Source organism: Mauremys reevesii, linkage group 4, assembly GCF_016161935.1.
Source record: "Mauremys reevesii isolate NIE-2019 linkage group 4, ASM1616193v1, whole genome shotgun sequence".
Classification (NCBI taxonomy): Eukaryota; Metazoa; Chordata; order Testudines; family Geoemydidae; genus Mauremys; species Mauremys reevesii.
Window position 1 is genome coordinate 25,757,213 of NC_052626.1, and position 19,057 is coordinate 25,776,269.

General features: G+C 40.8%; 1 long non-coding RNA gene across 1 annotated transcript; it reads left to right on the forward strand.

Moving 5' to 3' along the window:
* The first annotated feature begins 4,117 nt into the window (after positions 1-4,117).
* Positions 4,118-11,190, forward strand: LOC120402882. Its single transcript, XR_005597344.1, has 3 exons — positions 4,118-4,224; positions 10,011-10,099; positions 11,054-11,190. It is a non-coding gene; the product is annotated as an uncharacterized LOC120402882 (long non-coding RNA).
* The last annotated feature ends 7,867 nt before the right edge of the window (positions 11,191-19,057 follow it).

Below are 19,057 nucleotides of genomic sequence, written 5' to 3' on the forward strand. Positions count from 1 at the left end.
ATGATTCCAATTATCACAAGAAAGACGCCGTCTCTTCTTGCTCTACACTTCAGCACCTAATAGTTCAACTCATCAATCCTACTTTCCTGAAGTTCAGTGCTAGAGATGTTTAACCAATGCCAGAAATTACTCTTGTGCATTAATCTAGCTTTGTGGATACACAAACCTTACCTTGCTAAAGTGTTTTACACTTAACACTAGTTAAATGAGCTCAGTGAGGAGTAATGCCAGAGTGGAAATGAGAATAATTTGCAGAGTTGTTAAGTTGCAAAATAACTCTGTCACAGTTCACCAGTTTAGAGAAAAAAAATGAAGAACTTATTATTATACTCCCTTGTGGAAATTAAGAATACTAACCTAGGGTTAGGATTTAGTTGGCTGTTTAACAGCATAGTCATACAGGAAGCTGGTGGTGCTGCATTCACTAACACAGATTTTATAATGGTACCAGCACCTTAACATTGACTGCATAACTATTACAAATAGTTTTGGAAATTGACTACAAAACTAGATATTTCTGCCTGAACAATATTTTTTCTGTTAGCTGGTTGTAGCAGAGCTCAGAGGATCCAGCCCGTATATCCCTCACCTTAACTAAACAAAATGGAACATTCAGACTTTTGTTTGTCTAATTTTAGCAAGTAGATGGCAATCCGGGTTGATATTTAATTACTTCTGAATGCTAATGAATAGCTTTAGTGTTAGTATTTGATTTTTTATAAAAATGGAGCACTTCATCTACATCAAAATGTGATGTTATGGTAAATACCTGTATTCTATAAATACAGAATTTAGGTTATTATTACCACTGGAACTATTCATTTAAATTTGAAAGTAGATAAAGAGGAGGAATATTATTTATAATTAAAATTCTCCAAATAAAAGTTGTCTACTCTTTATTCCTTCCATGAGTCATACCTAGAGCCATTAGGGGTGGAATGCCTATTTTCGTATCTCCGAACAAGCATTCAGCTGGAGTCTGGGGTCAGGTCCAATGGGGATGCATATTGGCGTCCCCACTGCAGAAGGAACATATCTATTGCAAAGAACTCTGACCAGAAATCTTCCTTGAAGCCTATAGATTTTACACTGTTTTATTTGGTGGGAAAAAAATCATTAGGTGAAAAGAACCATCCATAATTCCTAAAGGAACGTGAGTTGAAAAGTGCATCGGCATTAATATTTTTGCAGTGTGACCTTCTGAACGCTCAATTTAAAAACTTTTTTTTTGGGAGGGGGGGAGATGAGTGTGGGGGAGGGGGAAGAAGTAGGAGGACTTTTCAGCTTTAACATTCCAATAGCTAATGGGAAACCAACATGTTTATGATCAGCTGTCAGTGCTTTGGGTCTTACATGAGCAAAAGGCAGCAAAGACATATGCGAGTCATTATAACAGGACTCCAGAAAATACAAAAAAAAGTTTCTAAAGTGACAAATATACCATCTTTGTGTTTTGGGTAAGCCAGAAGGGAAAAAGGAATCAGAGACATGATCCCATTACTAATTTAGCTGAAGGCCACCTGTGAAAACATAAGAAAGTTCTCTAGGGATTGTCATTGGCTGTGCACTCAGGTGTGTCGAGTCCATAGTCTAATCAGGAGCTTCATCTCTGGGCCTCTGCCAGAAATCTGATAAGTTATTCTACCATTCAAAATCAATGTCTGCTCAACAGGCCAGTTCTTGGGGTCCCAAAAAACAAAGGCTGGTGGATCATTATCTAGAATTCATGCCTCAATAGATGCACTTGGATTTTATCAGAACAGAAATAATAACTGATCGAACAAGCCATGTGGACTGTGATTAGATTAAATAATCAGAAAAAAGGAGTAAAAATCCCCAACATTTCCAAGAGGCCAGTCTGATACCCCTGAAGCTTTGTTAAAGAGTTAAAAAACAAAACAAAACAAAAAACCTAGACCTGTCATTCACCTGGTAGACTAAAATCTCATCTTAGACAGGAAAGGGCAGGTTGTTCTAAAGGCCTGCAAATCATACACACTGCTGTAAGAGAAAAGTTTTCCTGACAACGTGTGCGTTTTGGGCGAACAAAGTAGATTGGCCCATGTTGCTTCTACTTAGTCTACTTTCACATTATTTACTGAAGCTCAAAAAACCCCTTGCTTAAAAATAAAACCCAGTTTATAAAAGGAAGTGTTTTGGTTGAAGCGCGATGTTTAACACTTCTAATTGCTGAGCAGAAAAAAGGCTCATCAGAAATCCTTTGCACAATGCTCTTTATTACATGCTTAATTTTTCTTCACATCATCAAATTTCCCCTACAAGCGGGTAGACCTACAGGCCTCAGGTTGAGCAGCGGGAACTCAGCATTTTGTATGTTCTGGCCTCTCTGCAGGAAAATACATGATGAGTACCAGTGAGGGCTCTCTGTTGCTCCTTTCTCTCAGGCAAAATGCCCATTGAATGAAATAGGATTTTTTCATGAGTAAGAAAAGCAGGACTTGGCTCTGGGAGGATATTACACAATTGAATGTACTTGATTCCTGGTGCCAGTGTTCCATTGTGCTCTGTTATGGGAGAACACGAAGAACTGGAGCGCATTCTATCACTGCCTCTGGCTTACAGAGGATATTGTAATATCTCATTAGTGTAAACTAAAAAAAAGGAAGCTGGTAGAATAAGGATTGGAGATTGTTGTCTGGTTTTTCAATAGTACAGAAAAATAAGTACGTGCAGTCATTCTATATATGGGCTATTAATATTGTACATTTACATTGTGCATTGTCTTTAATCCAAATGAAGAACAGGTAGATGACCTCTTTCTCAAAGGTGCTTACAGTTCCTACTGACTTCAGTATGATTTGTGGGTGCTCTAAATGTCTGAAAATAACATCAGTAGAGCCCATGCTGCAAGTTGCTGAATGCGTCCTGTGATGTGTTGAGAGGATTAACTTCCATTGAATTCACTGCAGCTAACAAACTCATATACAGAGCAGAATTTTTCAAGATGTCTCCCGATTGTGGCCCCTGAATTAGCTCCCACAGACAGCATTTGTGCCTACAAGCATATGATTTGCGCATGCAAGGGCCATTTGCTTACACAAATTCTGGACCAAATCCTCCAGTGTGGTATAGCCACTTTGTCTGAAGAGCCAGTTTGTCTGGCCTTCTGAGGTCACCCCAATGTAAGCAGGATCCTTTAGCAGCATAGAACCATTTGAGAGACTATGGTGCCTTCCACGGGTGCCAGATTAGGGGGTGTTGCTGGACGTGAGGTGCCCAAGACACCCCTAAACTTTGCTGATTCCAACCTCTAGTTTTGATCACGTGAAGCCAGTGACAACAAGCATAGCATAGACTAACCCTGACACAGTGGTAATTTACACAGCCCTGAACACTATGGTCTGAGGATTGCGGATGTGCAAAGGGGATCTTTATGCCACACCAATGGGATACACACATCCACGTTTGACTTGTGCTGGGTTTTCTTCATCTGTAGCTGAAAATTTGGTTCACTGACTTTTCTTGTTATAAATAATTTTGTTTGCAAGACTGTTGTCGCAAACTTAGAATTTGCCTGAAAGAATACAAATGCAATAAACTGAAGGTTAAAGTAACTTACATATAGTGTATACATGATATATGTTTGTGTGTGTGCATACATATCTATAATACTACAGTAAATTGAAATATAGCAACTACTTCATATGTAATAGATATACAGTAGCACAAAAAAGTAACAGAAAAAATACCAAGTGCTAATGTTATTATTTAATAACAGTTTAGCAGCTGGTGCTTTGAAAACACTACATTCAAGAGCTGCTGCCTTTTCTTCTATAAGATTATCAATGTATGTATAATGCACAATATGACCATTTATTTAACATATTCCTATTTCTGATGCTAGTTATCTACATTTTAGTGATACTTATAGAGAAGAAGTGAAATGCATTAAGATATGTCTGTATATGGGTACTAATATAGACCCATAAATATACTTGGATAATTTTTTCATAGTTCTTTAATATCCAGTTGCCACTGAGAAAGAGAATAATTGATGTTTGATATGAATGACTGCTGTATTTGTGCCTAAACAGAAGAAGTGCATCTGCCTTCAATGGAACTCTAATTTTAATGTTTCAGCCAGCAAGAAATGCACGTTAATAGCAGCTTCTTCCCTGAGGAAGGTTTTGAACTGGAGTACTTGAGAAGAAACTTACAACAGAGCAGCCTAGAGTGCCACCCCGTCCCTTTTAATTAGCACACGTAAGTCCCCCTGCATCCAAGATATGATTGAGAATTTCTGCCATTTCATTTTAATATCAGCGTTCTATGCTGACGTTTGTCAGACTAAGCTAAAAAGCCACTTCTTTTTATGTTGTTCCCACATGCCGAGCAGACCTCTTACATTTTTGTTGGCTGCTAACGTACTAAGCGTTTTTTTGGCAGCGTGCGGTTCTGGATCGAAGCCATTCATGCAACTCTTCCAGAGTAAGTATGGCCCAAAGGATTAGAGATCAATGGATTTAGTTATCTGGTGAAGTTCCCCTGCCTCTCTGGTGCCATTAAAAGGTTTTGCTATTGTAAAAGACACCCGAACTTTTCGTTTTAAAATACCCAGTTGAGTGTAAGTAAGAAGTTACTGCTGCTGGACTTGTGCAAGCTTTCTGCTTTACTTACACTCATGCCACTGAAATGTGAATTTATGCAAAACTCTGAAAAGATTTTGTACTGGTTTAAAAACAAAAATTATGGCTAGAGAAAAAAAAACTCTGATGTATTTTTCTCTCACAGGGAAAATTGCCTTCTAATCAGTACAGGCTAAAATCCTGAGGTGTGGGGCAAAGCCTGTGTAAAAAAGATTTGCTCTGTGGAAAATGCTCTGAAGCACCACAAGCCTGAGGAAAGGAATCCTTGCTCCCAAAGCTCCAAGGCATTCAAAGCCACAAACAGAGCCTCTAGCTAGCTCACCGCAGGGCACTGAGGGAGGGGTAGTGGACATTGCCCATTACTCTCCAGTACTTCTCTGGCACTTGTGCTTGCATGTTCTTTTCAAAGACACAGGCTAGGGCCCCAAAATATCGGTGTCTTACCAACTCCCTCCATGGGGTAATGTGGGCAGCTGCCACAGAGGTTTTCTGTGCAATGCACGTGTGGATGTTTGGGTGTCCTCAGGCAGCAGAAATGTGTCATATAGCCCTTCAAGATTTGGCCTATACTGTGTGTGAATATCTTGGCTCTTAAGGCTGTGGGACTAAGCAGTTTTTTTATTTCATTTTTTAACCATGAAACTTCCTGGGGAAAAATCCCATTGAGTTTAACATCGTGTGTGTTAAGGTCACCAGAATAAACCACTGCAGGCTTTTTCTTCCCAATGGACTCAGAATAGCCAGGTAAACATAAGTCAAGTTTGTGCTTGTCCCTGTGTGTAGAGTGGGGGAGGCCACATGCAGCCTCTTCCTTCCCATTTTCTTACCCATGCAGGGGCCAGGTACAACTGCAGTCTTTGTACTCATGTAGCCACAAATGCTACATGGGGCTAGTCACTCTGTAGACATGCAGACCCACCCCTGTGGTGCCTCCTGCTGCTTTCTCAGGGAATTAGCTTGATTTCCAGCCCAGAGCACCCTCTGCAGGCCGGTAATCCACTTTACCGCTTGCGATTGGTCCCCCTGTCCCTCCCTGGACCCGGTGCCCCTTCTACCTGGGGTGCTGCCCCCTGGCAGTAACCCCTTTCTCTCAGGGTCTCCCCCCCAGGAACGCCCACCCACTATCCCCACCTCACCTCAGTTTAAGGCTACTGCCAGTCATCGTCTAGCCCCCATGCCCTGGGGCCAACTGCAGTATCAGCCTACTCATCACTGGCAAGGTTGGGTTTGGACCTGGTGCCTTTGCCTACCCCTGGGCTGCCCTCTGCAACCCCAGTACGTGTTAGCCCTCTGCTAGGCTGCAGCCTGGGGCCTTCCAGGCTAGAGCTCCTCAGCTCCCCTGCCTTTCCCCAGCCCTGCTCCACTCAGGTACCCTGCCTCTCACTCCCTGCAGCCAGCCCCTTCTCCCTCTACAAGCAGAGGGAGACTCCCTGTCTGCCCCTGGCTTCTCTGCCTTTATAGAGCCAGCTGAGTCTGGTTGGGGCATGGCCTCAGCTGCTGCCACTTCCCCCAATCAGCCCAGCCTAAAAGCTGCTTTCTCCAGCCACAGCCCCCTCCCAGGGCTGTTTTTAACCCCTCTGGACCTGATCAGGGTGACCACCCCGCTACACACTCCAAACAGGGACAAGAGAGGAAGGAAGAGCATGAGGAAATCACCTGTCCCTTCCCTTTGTATTGGACAGTGTGGCAGCCAGCTAGCTTCATAGAATGGCACATGTTGCATCTTAAGGTTGGATGTCCAGACAAAATAAGGAGCATCCCAAATATCAGTCCAGATACTAACCTGGCTGAGTTTAGCCTTATTAACTTCATTATCTTTTAGAACCATTTCACCCTCAGGAATGCAATATGCACTGTACTGTGTTGTTATTAAGTTCTTTGCCATAGAAGTGACCCAATAACCAGCAAAACCACCCCTTACCGCTGAAAAAAATTAACTCTAAAAACTCCCACATGCTTGATATTCAGCTTGACTCTGCAGTTTGCATATGTAATGTTCCAAAGTGAAAAAGTATAAAAAGATGGAAAAAGGTTGAAACCACTTTTAAACAGAGTTTCAAAAGATCAGGAACTAGAAAAGAACATGAGTCCTCAATACTTGGATTGACTTTGGTAAAAAGCCCTTTGCTGACTTTGGAGTTTTCTCACTTGTGTAAAAAGTCTTCTGTGCTGAATTGCAAACTATCCTGAAAAACTCTGTGGGCATGCCAGAGAAATAGAGACCATCATGCCACCCTGATCTCCAGGGAAGCCTGAGAGTTTTCAGCTGTATAGAATGAATTCTAAGGGAATTCTTCATAAGGGTGGCCAAATAAGAAACAGACTGGTCCAAATACCAAAATAAACCCAATCCTTTGTTCATAAAGCTCAAGCTTCAGGGTCTCAGCTGGCCATTAGCAGAGGTCAGGAAGAGATGTTTTTTTCCCTGTAGTGTATTCTGGGAGGATTTTTTGTTTGTTTGTTTTACCTCCTTCTTCTGAAGCAGAAGGGATGGCCATGGCTGGAAATGGCACATTGAGTGGGGTGGAACAAGGCTTGGAGGTAGAACTAAGCATTCTTTCTCAGGTGCTTGGCTGGCTGGTTCTTACCCACATGCTCAGGTCTAGCTGATGGCCATATGTGAAGTAGGGAAAGAAGTTTCCCCAGGTCAGATTGGCAGTGACCTTGTGGGGGGTTCACCTTCCTCTGTGTATGTGGGTGCAGGTAACTTGCCAGAATTAGCTGGGTATATTTCATTTAATTATTTCCCTGCCATTTTGGGGGCCTTGAGCACTGCTGCACCTCGGCCCCTCCTATTCTCTGTCAGTGGCACCCAATAACCTATTCTTCCGTGGTCTGTAATACGTTGGTCTCATTTCTGTTGTTGAGTTTAGCGTGTGGGCACTGAGTGGTGTTGGTGGCCTGTGATATGCAGGAGGACAGACTAGATGATCTAGTGGTCCCTTCTGGCCTTAAACTCTATGACTCTAACTAATAATAACTCCCTTTAACTGATCCAAGCAAAGTCTGCTTTGGCCATAACTCGATTTTCCAACTTTGTTAATATTGCTGAAAGCCTAGAAAGCTCTGCCATGCCTATTTAGTCTTTAAAATCACGCATGCTTTGGAGCATCCATTTAGACAAGCTGAAATTTTGGGTTCTTATCTAATCTGAACTTCCAAAAACTCCAAACTTTCGAGGTTTACCCTTCATCAATTTTTAGAAGGTTTCAGATTTGCTTTTTGTTCCTAAACCTACATGAAATATCGGCATTCTTTTTATTCATCTTCTCTCTCCCAGAGATGGTCATTCCTTCCACTCAGCTTTCTCTGAGGTTTGTAAATCTTAGCAGACATAAAAGATGCTGAAGTAATTACCCTGGTCTTTTCTGTTGCTGTTTTGAAACTAAAAGAAAACAGTTTAACTTCTTAAATTCTAAATTTATTACTGGAGATGAAGGTAAATGATGCAATTTGAATTGGGATCTCAAGCATTCCCAAAGCTCAAGGATGCTTGGGTCTGCAATTTTACTTGTGCCTATTGTAGATATAGGAGATAGTCAGATAGATAGATAGATAGGAGTCAGCGAAAAAGTTCAGGTTGGTATCTGCATCCAGACATCCCCAGTTTCAGAGAAAGTTCAGATCTGGGGTTTCTGTTTGGGTCCATCTCTAATTTCTACCAATAATCTACAACAATGGGCCTATTGATTTTAGGAGATTTTTTTCACCAGTCCATCTGTCCATTGGTGAATTGCAACTGAAAATCACTATAGGCTGGTGAGAAATGTTTAGCAGGATCACATGAAAAAATTGTAACAATGCCAGTGGGGTAACGAGGTGGAATCAATATGAGCCTTTTCTGTTCATTAATAATACTGAGCACTTTGGGCTTGATCCAAAATCCATGCAAGTCAATGGGAGGACTCCCATTGGATGAGGGCCTTTTATAGCTCCTTCTATTTTCACAGAGCTATAGAAACACTAACGGCCCTATTGTTGCATTATGGGCCACAGCTACCCTAGGAAAAAGGAAGGTTGGGTAGAGGTGTCACTGTACCAAGGAAAGTTCCCCAGAGGCATTGTACCTGTGAAGCATACAAGGATGATATAATGCTTTCAGTGGAGTGGCAGGAGCATGGCCAAAGGTGAGTCCTTCCATGTCTTTTGGGGGAAGTATTGCATATGCTCTATTCCCATGTCAGCAAGTGTGGAAAGAAGACTCTTTCGAGTGACTGGTACTCAAACTCTGTCTCTTCTTGTGCTCATGGAGTGTAAATGTGATTGTCACCATCTTGGCTGACACTCTGGGGACTGAACCAGGGACTTCCAGAGCTAGCTAAAGAGTTTAAACTGCTATAGCTTGAGCTAAAGAACCATGCCTTCTTAGCTGTGGCAATTCCTATCCTACATGGATCAGCACAAACACTCACCAGTGGGTTAATAAAGCACCAGGGCTGTGGCTACCCCTTACCTGCCACAGATGTGCTAAGAGGAGGAGAGCATCTTACACTCTCTTCCATCCATCTATGGCTAATTAGAACCTATCCTCATAATACCGCTGTGAGGAAGGTATTTATCATCCCAGTTTTACAGATTAAGAGACTTAGATACAACAAGTTTAAGAAATATGCCTGAGGCTATTCTGAGAGTCAGTAGCAAAGCCAAACTTAAGATTCCAGCTCCTTCCTTGGCTCCTGGTCCAGCCTTTTATCAGGCTACATCTCGCATCAGGGTAAAAACCCCATACCCTTTCTTACCTAATATACACTAATTGAAAATGTCTGCAGGTAAAGCTGACTATATCCATTTGTCTCTTTTATATTAAAGCTATGTGTGTGTGTGGATATATATAGAGAGATAGATAGATAGATTTAGATATAAAATCCTCTTTCACATGCCCTCCTACTTAAGTGATTTCCTTCTGCATGTGCATTTACAGAGTTCAGAAATATATATATTCATCTCATTTATTTTTTCCACTTGTATATTTCATCCTGTTGTTGCTGCAGTCATTTTAGAGCGCTAAATCATGCAAGGAGGCCTGAGAATCATGCAGCACTCACCTGGGCCTCAGACAATGATGGAGAACAGCTGGCTGGTCAACTAGCAAACATTGCCTGCTCCTGCAGCTCTTACTGCAATGGGAATGTTGCCTGAGTAAGGACTGCAGAATCAAGCTCACAGATGGTGGTGAAAAGTGAAGTTTTGGCCACAGATAATTGTGTAACCTCAAAGACTGTGACCTACCCATCCCATTTGGTTTTTATCCTTGTGTGAAAAACTTAATTAGATCCATTTCTAAGAACAGCCAAAATATGAACTAACGGCAAAGAATTAAATGAACAGGGCTTCTCTGGTCTTTTAATAAGCTACAACAACAATGTTCTTTTTCTTTTGGTTTTTTCCCCCTCTTCCTGACAGATGAATAGTATTTAATGTAAAATATCTATCAACATTTGTCTATGAAGACAAAAAACCTGGAAGCCAATGTCCGGAACTGTTTTCTCCTGGTAAGTGACTCATACTGGTATTATTCTCGGTCCATGTTTATATGTTAATGCACTCATACCTATGTTCTTCCCCGCATTTCCCAGCATGTCTTTTTTCACTACTCTTCTTGTAGCACTCCCTAAAGGTTTACCTGTTAGCAGTCCACAGTGACTGATTTATACACTATAAAGACTCTGAAAGCATAAAGATATATCATACATAGCACTACCTCAGTTTAGAACAGGGACACACACAAATTAATTCCCACGATATTTCTGGGAACTTAAACGTAGAGGGGCAGAGAATTAAAAACAGGGATGTTCCTTAGCAGGCAGGGAAACTGCTGGCAAATATGCACCCTTGGATGAAAACACACCAGGAAAGCATTTGGAGCCTAGACCTAGTCGACACAGGCCAAGTCTTTCATTCTGGTGCTAAGCTATACACACCAGTCCAAGCTGTGGCAGTGCGTGACTCAGCCAGACCTCACACAGCTGAACCAAGCTGGAAGCCTCTGCCTATGAATTCCTGGTTTGGTCTTCACTTTCTCTGCCTGGTTTCTATTAGTTCTGTGGGTTTTCAGGCTTTTATGGCAGTCCTCTGACTGATGATTATTGCTGCCCAAGACAGCCCAACTGCCAACAAGGTTGCAAACACAGAAGATCTTTTTCAATAATTCTGTGGGGCATGAAAGGTTGGTTCTTTTCAAACTCTTCATTAAATGTCAATTTGTGAAATCTGAAACATTGATTTCCATACACTTCTCTCTCTCTCACTCACTCTTTAAAGCTAACAGTAAGAATTCAGGCAAAGGGAGACTGAGGCAAATATCTTTTTCATATAAGTCTGCTGAAGTCAGAAGACTTGCTCCAATCACAATTTGAGGCCTCTGTTTATTTTCTCATTCTGGTTTGCTTAATTTCATGCCATTTAAAATTATATTTAATTGCAGCAGTTCTCTCTTTGGTTTTCAGTCTCACTTCTTTCCCAGCATGTTACTGAAGACACTGGAAAAAAGAGAAGGGCTGAATCAATTTGGAAAACTGTGCATTCTTCTGAACACTTGGACACTGCTAGCTTCCCATGTGTGGGAGGAATATTTTACTGCCCATCAACCCACTGCTTGAACAATTTAATCAGGTTGTTAAAATAATTTAACCCTGGAGAAGATTAGCTCAGAAGAAGATACCTTTTCTGCCTCAAAAGCTACACCCATTGTCCCTTGATCTCTCTCAGTCTCATAGACAAAGGTGTAATAAAATGGATCCTTGCCCATGTGAAAGAGCCTCCAGAGCATAGGAGCAATTGCCCAAAACCACCCTTGAGACTGAATATGAATTTAGAGCAACTCCCTTCACTCCTACTGGTTTCAAAAGTACCAACGAAAGCTCATGGTCAGTGGTATCAAAGGTTGCTGACAGCTCCGTTAAAATTAGCTTTTTTCATCCATTCATTAGCCAATGCAGTTTCTACCCCAAACTCATGTCTGAAGCCCAAATGACTGGAATTGATCCAAATAGCTGTTGGCAATGGTTCTAAGTCACATGACTAAGGATGTGGGAAGAGGGAGTCTTTTGTTAGTGGATGATGACAAATTAAAGTACCCATGCTACACATAGATATTTGAGAGGACAGGCAGAGCAGAGCAGAGTTCTAGTGCCCAGGAACTCCGACATTCTAATCCCAACTCTGATGCTTACTCCTCCCTCAGTAGCTTTACAAAGCTCTTCTGCCTCAGTTTCCCCATCTCCAAAATGGGGATAATACAAATTATGGTACATCACATAAGGTTTCTAAAGTGCTTTGAAAATGAATTATTATTGTTTACTTTATGGTTTTCTGAACTCTCTTGGTCCACCCCTAACTCTGATGTGTCAAATGTTAAAATAATGGGTGTTACTAAAAGTCCAATTGACCCATTTAGACTCTAAAGCTGGAGGTTCTAAGGCTTGGCCTATATAAGGCATATGTTTAATGCTGGGTGAATATTTTGAAAAAATGCTCACAGATATTCACTGACATTCTTCAGTGCAATCTCTTTGGCTATGCTCACACCCACTCTTGTGTTCATATTCTGCAAACATTCACGCACCTGAGCTTTACTAGCATGAATATGGGAAATGAATTTCAAAGTCACGTGCCTCTATTTGCATGCATAAGTATGCATAACTAGGAAATGCTTGCCTGCTCATTGAGAAACAATACCGGGTGACTTATCTAAGCAATCATAACAAAGTCGTACATCTTGAATCCTTAATTGTGACTTTGGGGGAAGTTGTTTATAATCAACCCAGAGAGAGCTAAAGAATGTTCACCTTCTTCATTTTGGCCTTGACTCAGCAAGGTATTTAGGCTCAGACATAACTTTGAACATGGGATTATTTCCATTGAGTTCAGTGGGATCCCTGACATGCTGCAAACTGTGCATGTGCTTGCTTGTTGTACATTGTGCATTCTCTGAAGATCTTATACTCTAAGAAAGCAGCTATATAATAGGCAGGACAAAGTGAGAAGCCCACTTAATTACAGTGCTTTAGTTGTATCTTGGACTCAATTCTTGTGGGCAAAAGGAAAGAAACAGTCTGAAGAAGGGATTTGAGTGAGAAGAGACTAGTGGCTTCATGGGTAGGACTTAGGAGGCCCTTCCATGCATGGAGCTGGGGGCTTGTCAAAGGATGCAGTTGTGGAAGAGTGGATGAACAAGGCATTGAGGCCGGCATTACTGGAGAAGTGGAGGGCATGAGGGGCTGTGTGATAAGAAGTCTGAGATGAATAATTTTTAATAACAAAAATCTTTGTGAAAATTGAGTTTTGCTTGTTGATATTTCATGAGCCAAAAAAGATGGAATAAGTTCATTGGATGATTTATTTGTTGCAAATGATTTGCTCCACTCTCTACAAAATAATCTGATACACTGCAGAAATGCAGACTGCAACTATTATACCTTCATGTAGCTTTGAGGATACATGCAAAAATGACTTTGCTTAATGCTATATTCATGTGTCCTATGGGAGAAAATCTATTTTTTTGTCCTTTTTTTTTTGCATTTGTATGTTCATTAAACATCCAGAGAAACGGTGTTGAACTATGAAGAGATCCCCAAAAGCAAAGCAAGCTGAGTTTGAATGTGCTTGTGAGTTTGTTTACAAACCCATGACAATGAACAAGCCTTAAAAATGATGCAGTTGGGTGAGACTACAAAGTTTTTAGAAAGTTCTTTGAACACATGTAAACATGATGTGCGTAGGCAAATGTTTAACTTGCCTTTTTTTTTTTTTACTTCCACAAATTATATTATGAAATCAGATGTTTGTGACTTCTTAGGAATGTCAAATCAATGTATTCCTTCCAAAGAGATAATTGCAGGGAACTGCTCTGCCTCTCAGCTTCTATAGTTTTGATTGTTCCATTTTCAGACTGAAAATGATCAGACGCTTCAGTTGTTTTAGCAGGTCATTTGCATAATACAGGTAGTTTTGGAAACATCACCTGCAGACCCAAACATGGTGTGTTAGACAGTGCACTCTGTGAAAAGAAAGATGCAAACACATTGAGTTTATGCAGCTAGAGGACACAGACAAGTCTATTGCTTTCATTCCCTGCCCTTTGATCACAGGGCCCTATGTTTTAATCCATACCAAGCAGAATCACAGAAAGTGTATTTGATCTGATAGCTGTATCAGCGCTACTTTAATACTCTTCTCTCTGAGACCCAGGATTGCAGCATCTAGATTTAAAATGTCCTTCTGGTGCCAACAGAGATTGAATTTGCCAGATTAGGATTTATGAGTACTGCTAACATGAAGCAGAGGTCATCTGATATGGTCATTGCTATATTACTCCTATGAGAGTGCATGATAGTAGTTTGGAAGCAGAGATGTGTAAGATAGAGTGTATGCATCAATATCACACAAACAATTAGGATCTTATTATGAGACAGTTTCTATTAACATCACATTAGGGCCAGCAACCTAAGTGATACAAAGTCAATGGAACCATTAGAATATGTGCCATACTGTACAAACTCCTTCTGAAACTCAAGAAACATTGCAGGGCCATCCATATGATGCCCTAAGGGTCTATTCTCCCTTTGATTCATATGCATAAATCTCATTAATGTTAATAGCAGCTACATGTGAATAGTTAGGGGAGAATAGACCCTCTGTTTAATATGAAAGCATGCTCTCAGATGATTCCACGGGAGCTTTGGGATCCAATACAATGTCAAAGAAGCTAGTACAATCCGTGCACTAGTGTTCAAATGGCCAATGAAGTCAAAGGGATATTGTGTACTATACATATTGTATGTAAGAAATGTACTGCTCTAAGAAATTTAATGTACACTTTAAGAATATAAATCTATCAAGGGCACTTTTATACAGCCCACTGCCTTGTGATAGTATCTGACCAGCTCACATTTTTAAATGTATTTATACCCACAACACTCTATAAGGAAGGGAATTCTATTATCCCCATTCTGCAGATGGGGAATTGACTCACTGAGAGACAAAGTGACTTGCCCGAGGTCACAGGACTATTTGGTAGAGCAGAGAATTGAACCCACATATCCTAAGTTCTAACCCAGTTTGCTAGTCACTGGAATAGCTGCATTCGCCTGTCTCCTTATAAGTCCATGTCTGTTGAAGAAAGAGTGTTCATTATACAGGAACTCAGTGTTATTCAATGGAATTTGCCATGTAGGGCAGGATATTCTCTGTAGGATTAATGCAGCATTAAAGATTGAAGACAATTTTAGGCATTGATTTAAGTATATTTTTAATCATCAATATTTCATATAACCATTGTAAAACAATGCTTCAAAATTTTGACTTAAGGACTATGGATGGGATTTTCAGAAGTGCTCAGCACTAGGCAAACTGCTCCAATTAAAATCAATTAAAATTCCTGTTGACTTCAACAGGGAGCAGAGTTAGGCCAATGCTGCGAACTTTTGAAAATCGCCTAAATATGCAAGGTGTTTGGGACATACACTGAGCTTTTGCATTTACAGTAAAAGGGGAGTGAACTCACCATCCGATTTCAAAGGAGATCAAATTCAACATGTCAGGATCCATTCCTGCCAATAGGGATGGTGGAAAAGGTGTGGCCTGACAGATGCAACCACAAAGGAATTTTCAAAAGGCAAAAACTAGGGGTCAGTGGGTACTGCATCCCCAAAACTTTGTGCCATAAATCACTACTGTTAACGTCAACACCAAATCAGCCATTTTGTGCTGAGTACTGTATCTTCATTGCACGCAAGACCTAGACACAAAGACCTAAGCTAGTTTTGAACTTACATGAGAGGTACTTTATTGTCAATCCTCTGTGCTATCCAACCCCATTTCTGGGGGCTTTCAGTTCACTGGAATATTTCCACGGCCTCCAGGAAGACCAATCTATGATCAATTATCCTTCCTCAGTCCACTCTCTGACTCACTCTGCTCCCTGAACTGCACCCAGAATGCAATGCTGCTTGTGAAGTGTGGAGCAGTAATCAGCCTAGGTATACTTTTGTTCTGAAGGTAAAATGTACCACCTATGGGCCAGATCCTCTTATTGTCCAATGTGCTTACTGCTGAGTGCAGTCGTAATGGGATCGTAATAAGCCCTATACTCACTGGTGTTTGTGCGGTTGCTTCTTTCATCATTACAATAGCCATTAGAATCTCTAATGTGACTGTAGATACTATGTAAATTTTACCCTATTTTTACCTCTCTGCCACTTTTCCTTTGCACTCTGTCATTCAAATACGTATTTACACATCTATTAAAACACAGTCTATTTACCCGACAGACTGTAGTGACTTGGATGGAGAATTAATACTCTAGACACAAACGTTCCCACTGCAGTTAAAAAAAGAAAGCTGTGGTTTGTTGTTTCTCAATTCTTAATGTCATCATATTCCTTGTGTCTGTATTAAAATCATATGCAAGACTAAAATCCCTCCGAACAAGAATAACTTGGAGAAGGAAGACAAAGGAATAGCTATGTGTGTTATGTATATTTTATGTATGTGTATTCATCTGCATAGAATCATCTATAAAATGTTTGTGTGGTGTGCATTTATATGCGTGTGTGTGTACATATAACTCTTTGTGTATAACTATACGTGTATATGTAGATATACACAGTGTATGCATGTGTGTATAATACATTTGATTAAAAAATAAAGCCTTCTATTCATTTCTGCCTTGATAAATGCATAAACGTACAGACAGTTTCTTGGCCACAACTACTGCATGCTTGACAGTTATGGTCACCTCATACCAGACCTCACCTAGACCTGGGGCAAAGACAAATCCAGTTTGATTGATTGGGATATTGTGTATTCATTCATTAGTCCAGGTTTTGGCAGACAAGACCTGGCAGGTATTTTCTTGTAAGCAGACGGCTTTCCTGGTGTGGTCTTGGCTTTTCTGGCAGCTTAGCTGTGAAATTTTATACACTTATGTGGCGGGGATTAAGGATATCAGGGCTCCAAGATTTCTCATATATTAGACAGCATATGCCAACCCAACCCTCCCTGCAGTGTTCTCTTTCCCCAAGAAAAAGGAGTTTACCTTGTTGTTGTTGGGCTTTTCTATAATGGGTGGGCCCTGGGCCTACTTATCAGTGTTCTGTTTTATGCAGAAAGCAGATGGAATAAGTAGTAACTTTAGTATAACATTCATCCTCCAGTTGCTGCCAGCACAGCCCCCAAAAACCAAACTGGGTTTTAATCTTCTCTCCAGGGAGAGAGGTAAAGTGAAAAAGGGAACAGAAAAGATACCCAGAAACCAAACTAGCATTTTCAGTGGTAATGCATTGTTGACAAACCAATTATATATAGGAAGTTTGGGTTCCCAGGCCTGGAGATACCTCACCTCTAATGTTAGTATTAATACATGTGTAAGCTGAAGGATTTTGGCTACTGAAGCAGACAGCAGAGGGAAAGTACTGCTCCTATGGACCTTTCAGATTTCTTTTTCATTCATCATTTTCCCTCTGTCATAAATCCTCCACTTTGTTTTTAAACTCACCAAGAAAAATATAGAGTAGATCACATTAAAATAAGTGGGCCTGATCCTCATTTACACTAAGGCCACCGTATACCACTTTATAAATAAACAAAGCTAAACAGAAATCAAAGATCCATCTCTCCTTGTTCTCCACCAAGCACAGAATCTCTAATGATAGCAATGATGGTCTTTTATCTTCAACGATTTTATAAACATTAATGTCTCGTGTGCAAAGGAGCAATATAAGTCTTCCTCACTTTGTGAATGCATGAAGTGGCCAGACAAAACAAAGTATAGCATGCAAGGACTGCTACATATCTGTGCTGTTGCCAATGCTACAGTGTTCTGGGAGTTGGGGGCAGGGCCAGGGCATTGATCAGCATAGCAGCTACATACACAACACTCTCTCCAAGGGTTGCACAGCAACTTGCCCTCCCAGAGCTCCCAGAAGCACAATGCCCCCAGGCGCTCCTCTGAACTCTCTGTTCAACAGACTGTGGCTTAATGCCACAATTGACCCCTAACTAATTAATCCTCACAATGCCCCTGTGCTGTAGGTAAGTATAATTAACCCTATTTTACAGATGGTGAAAAAGAAATAGAGAGATCAAGTGATTTGCCCAGAGCCACAGAGAAAGCCAGTATCTGAGCTGGGATTAGAATTGAGTAGCTCCTGATTCTCAGTTATTCAGGACACCTTTCCCTCAAACAGCTTTTTAATTTTGGATAGCTTTTGAATCTTGGATAGTTTAAGTTCACCCCTTTTACAAGACTATGACAAATTTTGTCCAAAATATGCATTGTGAAGTATCATTTGAAAACACATAATTTGCTGATCATTATTGTCCCGGTAAACTATGTGTGGCAACATTGTATGTGAAATTATAAGATTCTACTGTATAACATTACTGAGATGTGTTCCAAGTTTAGAAAAGCAGGCACAAACCAATTCCCCAGAGACAAAAGGTATCTCTGATGCCTTAGCCAGGTATCAACAAAATCAAGTGGGCTACCACCTGGTTAAGAGGCCATTCTTTGGCAGGAAAAAGGCTATGAGTGAGAAATGTACAGTTTGGCAAAGAAACATCTGGAGGTCCTGTCCCCCCGTACTGGCTGTCTCCTCAGCTGGAGATGATTTTCAAAGAAAAGAGAACTATAAGAAAGGGGAAACGATGCCCTGAAATAATCCTTCCTTACTCTTTACCCATGTCACCAACAACACCTGAAGGACAAGGAAATTAACATTGAAGTGGGAGACGAGTCCTGGCTGAAAGGGTTTCAGCCAGAAAGACTGCTAACGCATATGATGAGAGAAACCTCTTCTTTGAATTCATTTAGCTTGTTAAGTTAGATATTAATTGTGTTTTACCTTTTATTTTCTTATAAGCAATTCTGAGTTTTATGCCTCATTATTTGTAATCACCAAAAATCCATTTTTCTGTCATAAATAAACTTGTTTTATTGTTTTATTTACGCTTGTGTATGTTTGTTTAGGAAACTCCGTTTGAGAAAACAGGATTTGTGCTCATCATTGTTTGTTAACAAAATGACAGCGTTTCTATGAGCTTGTATTGTCCAGGAGAGGGCTGGGCAGTTCCAGACACACATTTCTGGGGGAAAGTCTAGGACTGGGAATATCCTGGTCTGCTCTGCAATGTAATTCAAGGATGGCTGGTTGGTTGTAATACTCTTGCAGTATAGCTGGGAATAATTTAGATGCTGGAGGCTGTGTGAGCAGGCCAGAAATGGTTGTTCTCACAGCGAAGCAGTGTAAAAGGCACCCCAGGTTGGAGAACTGAGGGGATAAAGCTGTTCAACAGGCCAGCTTCTACCCTGGGGAATGTCCTAAGAGCGCTCTGCTGTTTTAGTTTCATTCTGACCTGGTGCTTTTTTGCATTTCACTTTCTGTTGATATTTTCCATTCAGATGGAAAACAAAGCTTTGGAAATCTGGACCAAGGAAACTTCATATAGCA